We start from the raw sequence: 16,278 nt of genomic DNA on the forward strand, positions 1-16,278 counted from the left end.
ATCTTGGTTCCTTTCCTTCTGAGAAGGAAGAATGATGGGATATATATCAAGTTGGTTGCCTCACAATGACACTGCATCACCTGGTGTTCTTTCTCATCTTCAGTTCGTCCCTGACATTTTCCCATCTGTGCTGGTGCCTTTGGTGTGTCAGGGAACATACTCCTTTGGGACTAAATTTTTTTCACAGTGTAAGAAACAAGAGATACACCATCTGGCTGTCTCTGAAAGCATGGGCCAATGGAACGGAAACACTTAAGTGTGCCTACCTGGGTCATATTTGGGGGAAAACAAATTCAGCAAGATGCAGCATGCTCTTAATACCTCCATATTTTTATACCTTACCTGGAGTTTCAGCCTGAGCTGTTTCTTCATTTGTTCCCAGAATTGTTTTGGCCACCTTTATTTCCCCTTTCCCCTTTCTCTAATTAGCTTACTAATAGCCAGAAATCAGACATATACTCTCATAGGTGGTGAAGACTGAAAAAAATTTTGTAACTCTTGGCTATAAATTGCAATTGCACTGACCCGATCTAGGAATTTTCTTTTCTGCCAAGCCTCTTTCTACCACCTGCTGCCCAATTACCAGCTGCAGAAGTCCCTCTAGTCTAGAAGAGCATGCAGCTCATAAGTCCCCTTCCTGTCAGTGTGAAACTATCAACTAAACACATCATTTCAGTCCTTCTTCACTTCCTAGGAGGTTCAATCAGGCAGTCCACACCAAAATATAATGCATAAAGTACATAAATAAATCCTAATCTGGACTCTATAGACCCAACTAATTACCGACATTTCTCCTTTTCCCTCTGCCTCTAGCTTCATTGCAACTTTTATTCACATCTCAATGTTTCATTTGTTTGCTTGTTTGTTTTCTCACATTACCAGTAGAGTTCTCCCTGCACATTGTCAAATTTCTTGGAGAAATATAAGAATCATGAATTTTGTTTTACAACAACCATAACTTTAAAATCATTACATAATAAAAGATTAATTCTGATACATGCTGTCAGATCTCCCCACTTTTAACTGTAAAAGTCATGCTGCTCTGTGTTCCAATCAAAGACACAGTTTATAATTCACCGAGCCAACATTGAAATTATGAAATTCTTGATGAATCGTTTTTAATTTTGGTAAGTCCCACATTATCAAGTATTACACATAAAATGAAACTTGTTGATACTTTATATGATGGCATGTTTAATATGCAGAATTCAAATTTGCACACAATGCTTATAATATTGGATCCAAAATGTGCTTAATTCTCAGGAATTTTTTTCAGGAAAAATTAGGCATGTCTGCCATTGGCTACTTTTCCCTTTTTGGAAGGGTCTATAATTCACTAAGATATTGAATATCCATAGAAACCAGGTTAATATAATCAATAAATTCACTGTAACAGCCAGGAAATACAGGGTTCAACTCCCCTGCTGAGGTGGGGTGTAGGAAGGACATTGTATAAGAATGGCCCCATTTCTGGTGTTCTCATGGAGCACCATCTGAGGCCACAATTCCCATGGGATTCTCCCAGCAAAGGACTGAGCACAAGGAAGATACTAATGCCAGATCGCAGCTATGTGATACAGAACTCTTCTAACAGATGACTTTTGTCCCTTCTCAAACTTGCATGAGCCACCTAATATGAGACTACTTTCACCCAATTCTTCATCTTCTTTTCCTTCACTGATGTCAGACCTGCTCTCCCATTCTAAAATCTCTCCCTGTCTTCTGCTCTCTCCTCTTTATTCATCATAGGATTTCCCCCTCAATAAATCTTTTGCATAGCTAATCCTCTATTTTCCCCAGCTGCTCCACAGTAATGTTATTTATAATTAGTTAATGAACATTCATATTTGAACATTATTGTCTCAAGAATATATGCTGACCTCAAAGTGGAGTCTAACATATTACTCTGGACCTAATAGGACATTAATAGAACTATGGCACATGGACACATCTAAGGAACACTTCAGAATGCATCTTAAGGAATCTGATTGTTCATATTGCATCAACATCCATCCTATGGACCATGCATTCAACTAATTTCACAGACATAATCAAAATACATTCCTAAATCAGTTGTAAAATGAGAATTTGGTCTGAGTTGAACTTCAGTATTGCTATTCTTATTCCAAATCCAAGATGAGATGTGTCATCCAGAATAAAGGCAAGTAACATTTGGCTATTTTATTTTACTATGATATTACATTTGCAAGGAAATCTGGTCTGACACGCAAAAACATTGGAAATAAATTTACATTTTATTTTATAGTCATTTATCATACTTAAAATGAGGATTAAATTTTTAAAAAATAGATAAAATTTCTTGGAATGACAATTTTTTAACTTTACCAATAATTGCTACATAGTCCACCCTCTTTTTCTCTCCCAAATAGCTAACAATCCTCTTTCATCTTCATCCCACCCACAAATGCTTATCTTGTTCTCAGTACCTCCACACACTCTTCTAGATTCTTCTTTGTCTCCCAAGGGAGGCTTTAACCTTTCCAATGTAAACAAAGTTAGCATTTTGATTCATAATTGCACCTTTTACTCATTGCCTCTTCCCTTTAAAATATATTTTTTATTTTTAATTGACAAAGATAAATATATGCATATTTGAATGGCACAGCGTAATATCTCAATACATGTGTACAGTATGTAATGTCCAGGGCAGGGTAATTAGAAAATCTATAATTTCAGACATTTATCATGTATTTCTATTGGAAACATTCAAAATCTTCTTTACTACCTATTTTGAAATATTCAATTAATTATTGTCAACCATAGTCTATCTTACTGTTCTGTAGAACATTAGAAGTTATTCCTTCTACCCTACTGTAACACTATACCCTTTAACATTCTTTCTCCATCCTTTACAGACTCAATTAGCCACTATTCTATTCTCTATTTTTATGAGGTCAACATAGCAACCCCCAAATAAGTAAAAAAAAAAAAAACATGCAGTATTTACTTACTCTGCCTGACATATTTGACCCTAACATAATTTTGTCTAGTTCCATCTATATTGCTGCAAATCATAGAACTGCATTCTTTTTAATCACTGAATAATGTTCCAGTATGTGCTCATGCACACATATATGTATGTGTAAATTTTTTTTTTTTATCCACTGATGGACACCTATGTTGAATCCATATGCAGCCATTATGAATAGTGGCATATTAAATATGTGAATGCCAATATCTCTTTAATTTACTGATTTCAGTTCATATATATATATATATATATCAGTACTGACATGCCAGATCCTATGTTGATTTTGTGTCTATTTCTCTTTTCTTAAGAAAACTACAAACTGTTTTACTGTATAAATATACTGATTGACATTCCCAACGATAGTGTATGAGACTTTCCTTTTTTCCATATCATCTCCAGCATTTGTTTCTCCTCCTCCTCCTCCTCATCTTCCTCCTCCTCCTCCTTCTTTTTCTTTTCTATAATCACTTAATCAGAGTGAGAATTGTCTTGTTAAGGTTTGGATTTCATTGCCTCTTAGGAAACAAAATAAGAAAGAAGGTCAACATTACATGTTAATAACTTTCCCTTTCCCTGTTACCCTTTTAGATAAATAAATGATTATTCCATATTAAAGTGATCTTGCTGCAGTCTATTTTTATATTTCAACCAGCCTTTAGGCCTGTGAGAAACTCAGGATGACTTTTGGATTATTCCAAGTGAGAAATCATGAAACTAGACCAAATATTAGCGATTCAGCATCTTTATGATGAAAAATCCCTTCATTCACGAAAATTTAGGAGGCAGCAGAATGCCTGGCCTTGTGGCTAATTCAGCAGTGATCTCTCATTCACAGGAGTGAGGTCTGGCAGCTCAGTCGGGAGTTGGCTAAGGCTAGAAGAGAAAGAAGTGCATCCCTGCAGGCCGGTCACGGTCTTCTCCTGCCATCCCTCCCTGCTTCACACCCCATAATCAATCCTGGCCACCACCGCCTGTTTGCTACCACCTAGCATGAATTGGTATTCATCCCACCTTACCAGTCTGCACTTAGATTTATGATTTATTTAGAATTGGATTACATCAAGGCTCAAGGCCAAGGCTCCATAATCCGTCATCGTCTCCACTGTGGCCAAACACAAACATTTGTTTTAGCTGCATCAGCATCCGTAAACCCTGTTAGAAGGAGACCCATTGTTAATCGCTATAGCAACTGCATCTTGTGTTTTTTTTTTCCTCACCAACTGCAACCACTTTGCCTCCCTTCGTCCCTGTTCCAAATAAAAGCATTGACTCCATCAAGTGATAGATATTCATAATTTAGCAGAATGGTGGCAAGTCTAAGTTATGCTGTTGAAATACATCACAGCCAGAGTTGCTTTGCTATTTGTTTTTGTGCTGAATAGCAGCAAGTGTTTTAACTTATGGGTCTCAGACACATATTAGGAGGAAGAAAGAGGAATATGTAATTGTCACCAATATTGATGATGGCTTCTTGCCCACTGAGCTAAGTCTAGAGCAGCAAAATTATGGTGCTTCTTCTCTAACTAGCATTCATGTCTTTTGCACTTTATTATTCATTATTAATAATAGTGAAAAGAGCCATATTCAATATTTCTGTAGTTCATCAGAGTGAAAAAAAGGGAAATCTTACATCATCCAAAATCTATACAATTTTGTTAAATGATGATTTTTATGCTCATTTTATTGATGAAGAAACTTAGATTCAAGACAACGAAGTGGTGCGATTATGCTCGGTGTTAGGATAAAGAGGGAACTGAAGGCATCTCTTCATACACTATGCTGAAAGCTTTCTGCTCTACCATTATTACTTCCATTTAGGAGAGATCTATGTGGAATAATTAACTCATGCATTAATTTAAACTGACTTTCTAAAGGACGATCCGTGTGTATCTTGATGAGATTTGTCTCTTTTAAGCTATCCAGAAGTACAATAGATTAAGTAACCAGTATTTTTGAGGACATGGGACATAGTCAGGCATTGGAGAAATAAATCATACAACAACTGATATGGACAGCAAATAGACAGGGGGAACTGATTCTGGTCTGCTTCAGCTATTAGCTCACAGCAAACTGTTTCCTCCCTTAGTTTCTTTGTGTGTAAAATGTGGGGGTTGGAATAGATTACATCTAAGTTTAAAAAAAAACAGAATAAAACTTCCCTAAGAGTATCTAAAGTGCACATTGTATTCTGAACTTTAAACAGGAGACCTTGAGAAGAAGAAGCAGGAGGAAAAAAAATGGTGTTTTCTATCCTCCAACATTTTATAATGTGATTAGTGTTCACAGGACTCAGATGGTGTCACAAACATACACGAAGTGATGGGAAGCAGTACTTAAGTGCTGTGTTTTAGAGCTGGAATAGTATTGTCGGGCCATGGAAAGGGAGTCCAAAAAGGGTAAGGAAAACGTTTAGTGAGAAATCTAAAGAGATGAAGAAAGTTAGGAGGGCCAAGAGATAGGAAAATGGAAGTCCACACACAACGAGGAAGATAATGTAGACAAAATCCCAGAAAGTGAATGAAGTGAGACATATTCATCCAGCCATGAGAATTGACTCCTTGGACCACAGTTTTCTGTTTTCATGTGAATCTTTCAAGTTGGAATGAAAGTAGGTACAAAGGGAACTGTAATGCCCATCTTCCATTTATTCAAAACTCAACTCTCAAAAACGTATGTAGAGAGAGGAGGTGAAGAACTGAGAAGGATATGTATAGAAAAGAATGACATGTACAATAGAGAATATTATTAGAATACTAGTATTGGAAAGGCGTTATGATCCAGTCTGCTCTAATCAACTAAGTAAATATAGAGAAGAGGGCTCCCAATATTGAGGTGACTCTTCCAAGGCATAGAGGGACCAGGAATACCAGGTTCCACCCACACTCTCTAATCCTCATCCCAGTGTTCTTTTAAATCTCTATGGAAGCAGTAAAAGGAAACCAGAAGAAAGATAGAAAGGATAAGTAAAAAGGTAGATAAGAGCAAAGGGAGAAGGACAAAACAAACAAACAAACAAAAACATTTCATAGGATTCCTTTAGAAGTCTGTGCTCATGTGCATTTGGGAGAGGTGATTTAAAGCTGGCAGCCAGTGAAACTGGAACGACGTTCCTGCTCTCTACTTAGAGGCTGAGCTCTTCCTAGTCTTTTGATGATGGATAAAGAGGAGATGTCACCAAAAGAGAGATCTTTACTCTATTTTTCTGTCTCCTTTTGTCTCCAGTGAATACCCAGTTTGGATAGCTTTAGGTGGCCAGGCTCTTGCATCAGGATAAAACTTATTTTCAATGTACAGTTACCCAGATCAGTAATTCTCATACTAAACACTGAATGTCCTCAGGAAATTTAAAAAAAAATAGTCCTTGTTTTTTCCCCGCTTTGAATTTATCAGATTATTCTAATGTATACCTTTTTGAATTAGAAAAAAAAATAAAATTCAGAATACTCTTAATCTTAACAAATCTCTGATTATCCCAAACATTTGCATCTAGAACATTAACTTACTGCTAAATGAATGTATATGAGGGTCAGAATTAGAGAACAGTAGTGATAGGCCACTCCCATACCGGAAAAGTAAGAATCTGTGGAGCTGTGTACCTAAATCTATATAGTTCTTCCCATTGACATCAAAGAACCTTCCAGAGATAAATCTCTCCTCAGAAGACACCATAAGAAAACATCAAAGAATGAGGAAAATGTTTCCTAGAGAGACAAAATCCTCATTGCAAAGGACTAGAGGCTTCAGATTGAATCTGTTAGTCAGTTTTCTAAATGTGGAAATATGTGGCCTGCTGAATGCCACTTACCACCAGTGAAGGTCACTTACCACCAGTATTGACTGATTTGAACATAAGAAAAATAACGTGACTCAAGCAGGAGGTAGAGACCACAAGGACCTTTAGCTGAGTTAAAACTTCATCTTCCCAGGCTGGCCTTGCTTTTGTGGGACCCAGACCCTTGGTTGAGTTCTTCTATAATTCTTTCTAATAATGGGTCTATCTTTCCATTAATGGACACAGGAAAAGTGAAACACATTTACCTCTGAAGCTAAGAGCAAAGCAAGATCCTACGAGTCCCTAGATTTCATACCCTTCCCTTAGAGTGTGTCAGCACCTGGATTCAAACCGTGAGTGTTCTGACCCTTCCTGTGCTCTGGATCTGGAATCCTGTCCTCTCCTCTGGGGAATGCTGGCCTTAGTTAGCCTCCCTGAAGGACCTGAAGGAAAGCTATACATAAACCCTTTCCCTCTGATAAGAAATATCCACAGAGAAGGGGGCATGAGCTTGAGGCCCTTCTGAAGGCAAATCTCCCCAGCTCCTGCCACAGCATCTATGGGGATTCTCCCACTGAGTCCTGAGGTTTCATAACCAACATGCTACAAATGCATGTACACTCACTTGAAAATGATTAAAAAATACTATTAATCTGTATATCTTTAGAAGTGAACTAGAGAGAGTCGAAGAGAATGTTTAGGAAGCAGTGATTAGGGAGCACTCCATTCTTATCAGGCAGTGATCCCAGGACAGAAGGCATTCCACAGAGCCTATGACCTCTAAACAAGGTTGTGAGGGTGAGGTATCTACCAAGCCTGGCAAGACTGCAGAAACTTCCTCAGTGAATTAAAGTTTGAAAAGACAATTCAAAGGTTGCTGGAATATCCAGCTAACTTTGTGACTTGAGCATCCAGTTGGGATAGCATAAGTCAGACTGGTCTCATCACTTCCTGAAACCATTACCTGGCTCCCTGTTGTCCCTAGACCAAGTTGAAACTTTTCAGCCTGCCCTTCAAGCCCTTCTTGATTCCAGGCTATGCTTCTCTGTCTAGACTCATATCGGGATTCCTTCCCTCTCCTTACTTTAGCTATCATCTGTTTCCTGCTTTATTTCTCTTGCGTTCTCTGCTTTCTATGACTTCTTCAGACTTTTCCCTCTACCTGAAATAATCCTCCTCCTAAATATTCACCTGCTAATTCCTTTTCATTCCCTATATTTCTATGCATATGTCACTTTCTTGAAAGAACCTTCCTAAGTCTCCAGACCAGGTTATTCCTACTTAGATGCAGCATCCATGAAATTACCTTTTCAGGGTTTCTGTCCTCAGTAGAGGTTTAAATAGACTATGTCTTGTTTATCATTAGGATCTTATTCTATGATATTTTCTCTAGCATGCAGTAAGTTTTCAATAAAAGTCACTGAAAGAGAGGATAAGGCTGAATTGTGAAGGATCTCAAATGCCAGGGTTAAGAAATTATTCTACAGGAAACAGGGATCCATTGGAGATTTGTCTTTTTAAACCAGGAGACAAACACTATTGAAGCTGAACTATAGAAACAATCACTGTGTAGATAATGCTGGAATGGGTAACGTCTAAGGCTTCCAGCAAGGAGAGACTCCCTGACTCTGAATCTGATTTAAGAAGCCATATTAACCAGGCTATCCCTGGACCAGAATCCTTTGTTGTTATTTTTGTTGCTTTTAATGCAGAAAATGATTCCACTTCAGCTCCTTCCCGTGTTACAGTCCCAAATGATAAAAAACACAGCCAATCAGGTAAAGCAGGGATGAAGGAGGAAGAAGAAAAACCCTTTCTTCAATCACTTCCAAAATCTCCCCCGTGCTTTGATTTGCTTTCAGAGAACACTTTAGCTCAACAAACAATTGCAAACTACCCAGTTGCAAGGTAAAATGAAAAGCCCACAGGCATTAATTATATATAGAGATATTAAAAAAGAAGCTACTGCTTAATTATTGTTTGCAAATCTCGGTATTTAAATTGACTTATTTGCAAATGTCTGTTTAGAAATTGACTTTGTAATTATACAGTCAGTGCAGGGATGTCTCAGGCCCTGGAGGAGTCTCTAACGAGGAATGATAATGTAACAGCCAGAGTGAGGCATCCTGAGCTGAATTTTAATAACTAGAGGTGGTTGGCAGGGGGGCAGAAATGCTTAGTGGAAAATCCCTGCACTGGCAAATTAAGGAGCCACGGTCTCCCTTGATGGGGAAGAATCATTAAAAAAGACATGAGGAGCCATGGAGGAAGCAGAGAATTCTAAGAACATGGTGGGTGGTGTTGGAGGCAACCCGGGAGAGGGCCAGAGTATGCTGTATTGTTTGTCTTCCTTGGAACCAGTGATGGATGGGGGTTTCAGGAAGTAACCTGCCACCAACCATGCCATTCTAATTGCATTTAAATATATCTGGATTTACCCAGATATATTTTGGAATTATTAATAGTACAGGTTGACATACATCCCCTGGAAGTTCACACACTGAAGCCTAAGCCCCAATCCTTTAGTTTATGACATTCTTTGGAAATAGGGTCATTATAGATGTCTTTAGTTAAAATGTGGTCATGCTGGATTAGGGTGGGTTTTTCATCTAATATTTCTGATTTCCTTATAAAGTGAAAATGCAAATATAGGTACACACACACATGGAGAATGGTATGTGAAGATGAAGACAGAGATCAGGGCAATGACTTTACAAACCGAGAAATGCCAAAAACTTGCCAGCAATCCACCAGAAATTAAGGGCAAATACATGGAATAGATTTTTCCTGACAATTCTCATGAAGACCCAACCCTGACAACACCTGAACCTCAGATTTCTAGCCTCCAAAACTGTGACAAAATAAGTTTCTGTGAAGCTACCCAGTTGGTGGCAGCCCACACAAGACTAATACAACTGAAATGTATAATTCTCAGGGGCATTTTATAACTCTACCAAAAAACTGAGACGAACCAACCTGGAGTAGCAAGAGGTTCCCTAAAAATAAGAGAATATTAGACATGAAAGAGGCCTGACCTTAAAACCATCTAGAACAATCAATGATCCCCAAATATGGTTATATTTTGGGATCACCTGGAGAGTTTCAAAAATACCAATGCTTGTTCTTATCCTCAGAGATTTTGATTTAATTAATCTGAGGGTACCCCCTGAGCACCAGGCTTTTTAAAGCACCCCAAGAGAATCTCATTTGGAGCTAAGGCTAAGAATCTGTCTTCAAAATTTCAGATTATCTCCCCCATTTAGCAGGAAAGGAAATTAAGGTTCAGAGAGGTGAAGGAATAATTAGTCTGAGTCATATTGCTAATAAGTAGAAAACATGAGAAGCAACCCAGATGCCTTGACTTTGCAAACATTCAATTCTAGGCCAGTTGATGAACTTGGCCACTAATATTATGAGTTTGACAAAATTATTTCACACATACCTCTTTGTATTTTTTGTAACAACTTTATGATGTTAAGTGGGGCAAGCGTTACTGATCCTCTTATGAGTAAGTGCAGAGAGATGAGACTTCCTCCCAATCCATACTGTTGGTTACAGTCAGAGCGAGGATTCAAATGCAGGCCTTTTTTGAAACTATTCAACTATCTTTTTCACCACTTGCCCGTGAAAGCAAACAAAATATCAGACCAGGCCAGTTGAACTTGAACGCCCTTCACCACTTCCCTGCCTTTGAAGAAAATGTGAACAAAAATATACTTAATTCTACTCATATGAAAAAGGAACATTTGTTCCTAAAAGATAAAAGCCTTGTGGGAATTCTGGACCTTTTTTGAATATGAATCCTCAAGGCTCAGAGTGATAATGAAGAACGTGATCATCACAATTCGAGAGGAGGTAGTACCCCAAAAGAGGGATAATCCTTGTCAACATCTTAAGACAGGCCTCTTAACCTACTACAGGGTGATTCTGCCTACCTTGTGGGTCTCGGCATTTGAAGACTCACATATAAACAATGTTAGAAACTTCAATTGATGAACCATATCCTATGTGCCAAGTATATTCAGAATCTTTATCACACCCTATAACAAAATATACATTTTTATTTCCATTTTGCAGGTGAGAAAACTGAGGCATAGAGACAGTAAGTAAAATTATTCAATACAAATTAGCTCAATCCAAAATCATTTGGTGAGCAACCAATAAAGGTCAAATTTGATGCAGCCCTGTGTGAATTCAATATTTGTGCTCAGAACTACTAAGTTATACTCTTTAGGAAATCAAAGACACTCTACTGTCTTTCCAATCTTCTCTTACTTACCTCGACACCTTATTCCAGAAAGAAGAAAGTATGGATTCAGCACTCTTCTTTATTCACAGGGGTATAATTTTTCCAATCCTGTTTCCTCGAATATGGAAGTAGAAGGCTGAATTCATCTAGAAATTGCCTTGCCTTCGAGCCCCAGTGTTTTATTATTCAGATGCAAATACTTCTAGTCAAAGCAAGCAGCTACTGCTGAAGGGAAGGAATTAGCATTCCACAATTAATACCCCATTTCATTAACAATTAGATATGTTAAATGCCATTCAATTTGTTTGCACCATCAAGTCCTGGGAAGGTGTCCATGCTTTTTGCAATTTTCCAATAACTCTCCATCACCAACTGAGTTAATTATCCAGACAGGCAGGCAACAGATTTTAATTCTCAAGCCTTTAATATTCTCCAGCCCTTGGGCTATTCATGGACCTACATGACCTGATGTTATCTGTCTGAATCCAAGTTTTGGACACTTCCTTTGAGTAAATGCTATGAAGACCTCCCCCTGCAGGGAGAAAATCAACCTTAATAGAACCAAGATATAAGGTTGTTGGTCTCCATATGCCCCCCATACCTACCCTTAGCGATTTGCAGATAAGAGGCAATGTAGATTTATACAAGGTATGTTTTCAAACCCGATACAAATATCGCCTCCTTGCTGAAGTTTTCACTCGCCACTATAGCCTCAAGTTAAGGAAACATAAAATGCCAAGCTTGGAAGAAGATAACAATCACAACAGTAATATTGCTAAGAGCCAGAGCAGTGAGAACAACATTCATTTGAAGAGTCATCACATGCCAAACTCAGTGCTAAAGGCTTCATCTTCTTTTGTCCTCAATCTTGACAATAGCCCAGTGAAACTGGCACCATCATTATCCCCGTTTCACTTCTGAGGAAATCAACTGATTACATAATATGTTGGTTTCATATCGATTATTTGACTATTTATTGTTTATTTATTACTACATAACAAATTGTCCCCAAATTTAGCAGCCCCAAACAATAAATATTACCTCACATAGTTTCTAAGGGTAAATCAGGAATTTGGGGGCAGCTTAGGTGCTAATTCTGGCTCAGAATCTTTCATAGCTCTGTAAACTTGATGGTGCTCAAGACTGATGTCATCAAGAGGTTCAAAAGGGGCTAAAAGATTGACTGAAATTCAGTCACATGGTCATCAGCAAGAGTCTAATCTTAACACAAGGTTTTCTCTTCACAAAGTGGCAATTGGTCTCTCCCAGAATAAGTAAACCAAGAGAAGAAAGGGCCAAAAATGAAATGTCTTTTATGACCTGGTCGTGGAGTGACGTGCCTCATTTGTGCAGTATTCTAGGGATCATGCAGACCAACCTTAATATGGCATGGGAAGGGTCGACACAGGCCACCCATCCTGGGAAGGGGAGCTGGTTGGGGCTGTCTATCGTACAAATTAACATTGCACAAGTAGTGAAGTAGACTAAATGAGTTCACAAACTCAAGTGATATTCGATCCTATAATACATGTTTTTAACCATAGGGTGGCTGTCTCCTTTAAAGGTCTTCTCACACAACCCACCTCTGAGGCCAGTCACTAAGCAGTAAATTAGAGAAAGATNAAAAATAGTGCTGGTTCCTGTGTCTGTGGGTGACTGTGTCTGTGTGTGTGTTGAGTGCACACATGTGTACACAACTGAAAGTTTCTCTGGGACAGGGAGATTCCCAGAACACAGGATCTTTGATGCTAACACACAAGGACATTTGATCACTTGGGGTATGAATTTGAGAGGAAAAGAATTGGGTCCATTAAAGTAAGCACTCTCCTATTGATGCACTACAGGCGCTTTCCACATTACTTCTAAACCATCCTTCAGACCACATCAGTGCATGTTGTCTTTTTGTTTTTTCATTAAACTAAAAAGATTCTAGGCCTAGTTAGTCACAGAAAATGGAAAGTATATTGCTGAAGAGCACAGTGGGTATTTTGTTTATTTTTAAAATTCTCATACGACTATGTTTCAAGTTGATAGCAGAGGTCGCTTGGTCAGCTGTTCCCTAGTGTACTCACAAAACAAGCCCAGGTACTTTCCAATTAAGCCCAGGTGAACTTGGCCCTGACCTATAGCTGAAGTGTCAGTGCAATGCCAAAACAACTGGGTGGAAAATACATACAGAAGGAAGCAAAGATTTCAGTTTGGGTTTGTGTTGTTTCCACTATGCCATGCAATTTTGGATAATTACTTTTCTGTCAGGTCAGATTCACATGTGATGGGCACATCCTTCATCAACAGCTCTCACCTACCCACCCAAGTAGTTCCCTCTGTTCTCTCTCATTGACATTTTGCTCCCAAAAGGAAGTGCTGCTTTAGCCAAAACATTTGGCCATCATCCCATTATTAAGAACCTATTATTGACTGGATTCTTCCTAGGCCCAGGGAATAGGGGGTGAATAGGTCTCAAACAGTTATTTTAAATAAGCTGTTGGCAGAGATAGTCTTCTAAACAAATATGGAGTGCAAATATTTGTATAGGACATGTCAGGTAAATGTAAAAAAGAGAACTGTTCTCTTTGCCTAGGCAAGTCAAGAAAGATTTCATAGATGAAGGGCCCTTAGACTAGTCCTTAAGGAATGACAAGAAGTTCACTTGTCATAGGGCAGAGCAGCTAAGAACTTGGATTTTGGAGTCAGACAAGGTTTGAGATGATGATCTACTATTTGTTATCTGTGTGACCTTGGGCAAGTTAATTTTAATTTCTTATTTTCCTGAATTTTCAATTTTCTCATAAATAAAATGGTCTTTTAAGAATTAGACAAGATGAAATTAGGTGTGTGGGTGTACATAAGTACACCCACATGTAGTACTTAGCCCTGGGCTGCTTAGAAAGAAATCACCGGAAATGAAGCTATTACCATTAAAATTATTTCTGATAGAGAAGAGGCAAGAGTGGTTTTATCCAAAAAATTCAGAGAGAGAATACAGGAAATATAGGAACATGGAAAATCATGACTTGTTCCTGGAATTAAAAGGCAAAGATCTGATTATGGCAGTGAGTGTTATGTCTCAAGATGGACAGCAGAAAGCCTAACAGACTGTTAAGAGGACAAGGTTGGACAGGTGGAGAAACAGTTGAGAACAAAGGATTTTAAATTCCCTGTAAAGGAATCTTATAAGCAATTTGGTGGGTTTGGTCACTTCATAATGCAAAGGGGTCAATTTAATGTTCAAAGAAGATCCCCTGGAGTAGAAGAGGCATAATTGCAAATTCATATGTGGCTTACTTACTCTGCACTTCTTATAAGGATTCAATGGTATCCTTCTTATTGTAAAGTTTCCTCAAGTATTTGCAGAGAGAGCAGTAAGATATAGCTGCCTCTGAAAGTCAGTCTAATGACAGAGTTGCCTGTAACAATGCAAGTGACAAATATTGCCCATATGACCTATGTCATTAGCAGCAGGAATACTTTAAGAAAAAATAGGAGGCACCACAGTCAGGGTGTGGTCACTGGCTCACTGGGGGTGCTGAAAAGAAAGGCAGCATGGAGGTTGGTCCACAAGTACTACAGATCTCCAGGCAAAATCCCAAAGAAATGAGATTTATGGTGAACCACACTTTTTTGGTTGTTGTTGATCCAGCCAGAAATTTTTGACTTATTTATGTGCAACAATGTGAAGGGAATCAAATAAGATCATAAGTTTGCAGGTGCTTTGTCAATTGTAAAATGACTGTAAAGGTGAAGGATACTCATTCACAGATAGTTTAATGGCCTATTATGTGCTGGGCACAATTCTAGCTGCTGGGGATATGGCATTAAGCAATGTCTCATTGCTCAGGGAGTTTGCAGCCTAGTGTATGTAGAACCTCTGAGATTCCAAGTCACATTCTCTCTCACTTAATAATCACTAATATGGATTGAACTCTTTCATTACGCCAGGAGTCGTACAGACAGAATATTGTTTAATTATGAGACAGCATCTGAGATAAGCATATAATTTCCACATTGAAGATGAGAAAACTAAGATTTCAAATATTTAATTTGCATTTTAGGGTTGACATGGGTGAAACTAAGATTTGAAATTGGGTAGGTCTGGGTCATGATAACTCTTGGGGGGAATAGGCAAATCCTACATAATTCGGGCAGGCATTGTGAATACTATGAATATATATTTAGAAGTTGAAACAATTTTTTTTGTTTTTATTATATTTTTTATTATTATTTTATTATATGTATTTATTATATATATTAACAATTTCTTTTGTTTTTATTTTTTATATATATATTTTATTATCTATGAATCAATCCAACATTTATTTAATCAATTTCCTCAGGGTGGGGATTGGGGATAGGATGCAAATTGAAAAGACTAGGGAACCTCCTAGATAAGAAAGTGACAGTGATTTCATAAAGCCCTTTCCCTGTTAAGAACCTCAGCTACTTATATTTTCAACCTAAAACTATTAAAAACAACATCTCAACAACCCCATGAAGTTAAATACCCTTGTTAAAGTGATCACATATTTCCAGTTAAATAATAGCCGTGGGAGAGGGCAATTAGCAGATGCGGTCAGGAGAGAAAAAGATATGTTTTCAGATGAGATTGGAAATGAGATGGAGAGTCAATGAAGCAGAAATAGACAAGACACTTTTTTTTTCCCCTGAAGTTTCTTGAATTCTGTTACTAATGATACCTTAAGTTTCTGAGGACTCTGACTAGAAAAGACATTTTGCTCAAGGAGGTTCAAGGAGACTGACACAGAGTCAAGCACAGCTGATTTCTGCCTCATTCTTTCTAGGTGATGATGTTCCTTTTCCATCCTTGCTGCATTTTTTCTATCACTTGAACAGAGAAGAAGTCAGTCTGATTCCTAATCTGAAAGAGAGGAAGAAGACACAAGTCTGACCTCCCAAAAGGAAGGAAGTCACTAACCCAGAAGCAGCAAATAAAGTGCTTGGCTCAAATTCTGTTCCCAATTCATATGAGTACATTCAAATTCCACCACAGTGCTGCCATCCTCTTGGATTTTGATGGGTTTTTAGTCTGGCTGCAGAAATGCAAGTATCTACTGGTCCTCTTTCATGATATTTCCCTGTACTTTTAGTTAAGAAAGGCAAAGGAAGATTAAAGATATCCCTGTGGGTTAATGAGGAAGCAAAAAGGATTTTGTGTTCACTTGAACTTGAATTAAAATGCTGACCCTTTCATTTATTAAGTGCTATAGTTTTGATATGGTAGAGTGCACGCCACCCCTAACCCCCCCG

Source organism: Marmota marmota, unplaced genomic scaffold, assembly GCF_001458135.2.
Source record: "Marmota marmota marmota unplaced genomic scaffold, marMar, whole genome shotgun sequence".
Classification (NCBI taxonomy): domain Eukaryota; kingdom Metazoa; phylum Chordata; class Mammalia; order Rodentia; family Sciuridae; genus Marmota; species Marmota marmota.